The sequence below is a fragment of the Arachis stenosperma genome, chromosome 2 (assembly GCF_014773155.1).
Source record: "Arachis stenosperma cultivar V10309 chromosome 2, arast.V10309.gnm1.PFL2, whole genome shotgun sequence".
NCBI lineage: Eukaryota > Viridiplantae > Streptophyta > Magnoliopsida > Fabales > Fabaceae > Arachis > Arachis stenosperma.
The window spans coordinates 94,852,928-94,857,496 of NC_080378.1; the positions used below are offsets into that span (position 1 = coordinate 94,852,928).

Here is a 4,569-nt window from a genome sequence, read left to right on the forward strand (position 1 = left end):
AACTAGTGACTAGAGCGGTTTGATGACCGGTCCAGTTTTCATAACCTTGGCTAAAAGATAATTAATTCTTTATTAAACTCAACAAATTAAATGCAAATTCACTAGGAAAAGATAGGAAAGATGCTCACGCATCACAACACTAAACTTGAATTGTTGCTTGTCCTCAAGCAACCAAACTAATATAGGCATAGGATGTGAATTTGCATGAGAATGAGAGTCCAATTAAGCTCATGTATCTTCTTATAGTGGGGTTTACAACTGTAATCCTGAATAGTTTTGGCATCTCACTCTCCTTTGAATCAGAAGGATGTCACTGTCAGTCGGAATTAGAATCCGGATAATATTATGAATTCTCTAATCTTTTGTACTTCAATTTAATCCTTGAACACATCAAATTTCCTTTGATTCTCTTTTCTTTGGTGCTTTGCACCTTGAGCCTAGCCGTGACTTTAAATGTTTTGTCTCAAACTTCACTTGACACAAAAACACCACAAGCACTTAACTGGAAAACTCTCTTTAAGTTCTGATTTTCCTTTCAGTTAGTCCCAGACAGTGGTGCTTAAAGCCTTTGGCATACTCTGTTAAATGCATTTGATCTCGACTCTTGGTGTTATGTCTCAAGGATTACTTGACACAATCACATCACAAGCATATAACAAGGGAAACAACTCTTTGAGCTTTTAATCATGTCTGACCTTCCTAATCATTGATGCTCAGAGCCTTGGACCTTGCTTTTATTTTTCTTTTGCTGTTTCTTCTGCTTCAAGGATTAAATTTTCACTTATTGCAGAGAATTCATAATAGTTTTCTAAATTCCTATTCCTTGTACATCAACATTCTTTAATTCAAATTTAAATATGCACTGTTCATGTCATGCATTCAGAGTCGCAGAGAATACCACCACATTTGGATAAATGAGACTACTCTTAAAATTAAACTCAATTTCTCATGCACTACATTTTTTTCTTTTCTTTTTCAAGCTTAGTGGGTAATATATGAGACACCTTTCAACATTAAAGCAAATCAAATAATAAAATAGACAATAAATTAAATTAGAACCTAGGAATTGAAAATATAACTGATCATGCAATAACAAAATAAACAGAAAACAGGAATATAACATAATAAGAACGGGAGGAAATATAGAATGAAAGGAACTCAACCACCTCAGTTATCCTAGTGGCCATCTTATTCTTCTGGTTGTGCTTCTCTGTGAAGATGATTTTCCTCCCTTTGGTGCTATTAAAATAAACAGAAAATCCAAAAAGCGAAAAGACAACACCAAACTTAAAAATTTGCTTGTCCTCAAGCAAAGAAGAACTGAAAACAGATAAAGACATAAAAAGACATACAGAGGAGTAAAAACAAATATTATGATAAAAGAAGAATAAAATGATAAAAGAACAAGAGAGGTTAAAATAATTAAAATATATATTATCTTTTTATTTTTTTTTCAACTCTCCCACGCTGAACTTGGAGATAGGAAAATTTTTTTTGAAGTGTTCGGTTCCTATTCTAAAATAGCTGCATGATCAAAACATACGTAAAACAAAAGAAAAAAGTAAAAACTCAATAAAAATCAAATAAATAAGAAAACCACAACTACAAAAAATAACTAAGGATACAAAATTATCGGGTTGCCTCCCGACAAGTGCTTCTTTACCGTCACTAGCTTGACGGTCAGCTCCTCTAAGGAAGAGGATCATAGGGGCTCAGCTCTTCATCCCTTACTTGGAACTTCTTTCCTGTGTCTCCATAAAGTAGCTCAATATGCTCAAGAGAGAGGATTCTGTTTACTGTATAAATCCACACTGGATTGCTAGTCAACACCACTTTCATTCCTGCGGAGAAACCTTCAGTGCGGATCTTTTTGTTTCTCTATCCTCTGGGTACTTTCTTCTTTTTGGGAACCTCCTCCTTGGTGGATGATGCATTCCCGACACCAAACTTAGGTTTGATGTCAGGAGGAATTTTATTGATTGTCACCAAAGGAGGTTTGAGCTGCAGATTCTGTTGTGCATCATCAGGGGGTTCTTGAAGGTTTGGATCAATAAGTTTAGTCTGCATGTACCTCTCTTCTTCACCTACTGAATGTATATCTTTGAAGACATGAAAGACTAGTTGCTCATTATGCACTCTAAGCACTAATTCACCTTCTTCCACATCAATCATAGCTCTTCTAGTGGCTAGGAATGGTCTTCCTTGAATTATAGAGGCATTCTCATCCTCCCCTGTGTCAAGAATCACAAAATCTGCTGGGAGGAAGAACTTACCCACTTTGACCAAGATATTCTCCACTAATCCGTATGCAGGCTTCATAGATTTGTCTGCCATCTGTAATGCTATCCTTGTGGGTTGTGCCTCTTGGATTTGCAGCTTCTTCATCACAGACAAGGGCATTAAATTGATGCTTGCTCCCAGATCACATAATGCTTTCTCAAAGGTTATGCTTCTAATGGTGCATGGAATTTGAAAGCTCCCTGGATCTGGCATCTTCCTTGGCAAGTTATTCTGAATTATGGCACTACATTCCTTAGTCAGGACCACTATCTCACCTCCCCTTAAAGGCTTCTTCTTTGACAACAGCTCCTTCATGAACTTGACATAGAGAGGCATTTGCTCCAAAACCTCAGCAAAAGGAATATTGATTTGCAGCTTTCTGAAGACTTCCAAGAACTTTAAAAACTGCTTGTTCTTGGTCTCCTTTTGAAGTCTCTGAGAATATGGCATTTTAGGCTTTTACTCAGGAGCCTTTGGCAATGTAGGATAAGTGTCAAGAGAGTCCAGGAATGGGTTGTCCGCACGCTTTGGAGGGGCGTGCTTTACTTCTTCCTTCTTCTCCTCTGGAGCTTCTTTTTCAATTGGCTCCTCATTAACTTGTGCTTCTATACTTGCTACTTGTCCACTTATCAAGATGATAACCTTGCATTCCTCTCTTGGATTCACCACTGTATCACCAGGAAATGTATTTGAGGACCTCTCAGGTATTTGTTTGCTCAGTTGGCCTATTTGTACCTCCAAATTTTTAATGGAAGTTCTGGTTTTCTACATAAAACTCCTCATCATCTCCCAATTAGAATCTTGTTGGGGTTGAGAATTTGCCTGCTGAGGTGGTTGTTGTTGATGAGACTGAAATTGGCGGTTATTATGATTGTTCTGTTGGAAACTGCCCTGAGAATCATTGTTGAAATTCTGAGATCTATGAGGTTGGTCCCTCCACCCAAAATTTGGGTGATTTCTCCACCCCTGATTGTATGTCTTAGAGTATGGATCATTATTGGGGTTTCTAGGACCCCTCCCCATGTAATTTACCTGTTCAGAAGTAGAATGAGTATAATCATAATTTTCATTTTGTATAAAATTACCTGTCATGTCGTAAGGGACCTCTTGAGGTGCATTCTGGGTGTTGACAACTGAAACTTGTATTCCACTCAACTGTTGAGTAATTAAATTCATCTACTGACTCAAAATTTTATTCTGAGCAAGGATAGTATTAAGAGCTTTTACTTCCATAACACCTTTCTTCTGAGGAGCCTCAGAGTTCACAGAATTTCTGTTAGATGAGTATAAATATTGGTTGCTAGCAACCAACTCAATAAGCTCAATAGTCTCCTCCGGTGTTTTCTTCATGTGCAATGAACCACCTGCAGAATTATCTAAGCACATCTTGGATATTTCACACAAGCCTTCATAAAAGATATCTAGTTTGGTCCATTTAGAGAATATGTCCAGAGGACATTGCCTAGTCAGCAACTTGTACCTCTCCCAAGCTTCATAGAGGGTCTCACCATTCTTTTGTCTGAAAGTCTGAACCTCCACCCTAAGTTTAGTCAGCTTCTTTGGTGGGAAAAATTTAGTTAGGAACCCAGTGACAACCTTATTCCAAGTATCCAAATTCTCCTTGGGTTGAGAATCTAGCCACAATTTTGCTCTGTCCTTCAAGGCAAATGGGAAGAGCATGAGTTTGTACACCTCAGGATTCACCCCATTAGTTTTCATAGTATCACAAATTTAAAGAAAATTAGAGATAAACTGATTGGGATCTTTCTGAGGGAGTCCATGATATTGACAGTTTTGTTGCACCAAAGTGACTAGCTGTGGCTTTAGTTCAAAGTTGTTTGCAGCTATAGGAGGCACCACAATATTTTTTTCACAAAGATCTGCAGTAGGAGCAGTGTATGAGCCAAGCACTCTTCTAGGTTGCTCATTCCCAACTGAATTTGCCACATTGGCATTAGCAGCATTATTAGGATCCATAGTGGATTCTGCAGCCTTGTACAGTCTTATTTGTTGCAAAGTCTAAGAGAGGTTTCTTGTCTCTGTTCCTACGCATACACAGACAGAAGACAAGAAAAGATGGAACTCTCTACGTCAGAGTGCAGAGAATTTCCAGTGAGGTAACGTGTGTAAAGAGATAAAAATATTGAATAAAATAAACACTGAAATTCGAAAATTACTATTCAACTTAAAACTAAAAATTTAAAATAATTAGGCAAATTAAATAAGAAAAATTAGAATAAGACTAACTAGGAAACACCAACCTTAATTTCATAACATAAAAAAATATTA

At 37.2% G+C, this 4,569-nt stretch overlaps 1 non-coding gene across 1 annotated transcript; it reads left to right on the forward strand.

The window, feature by feature from the left end:
• Nucleotides 1–3,719: 3,719 nt before the first annotated feature.
• Nucleotides 3,720–3,828, forward strand: LOC130964740 (small nucleolar RNA R71). The gene has a single exon (XR_009080816.1). It is a non-coding gene; the product is annotated as a small nucleolar RNA R71 (small nucleolar RNA).
• The last annotated feature ends 741 nt before the right edge of the window (nt 3,829–4,569 follow it).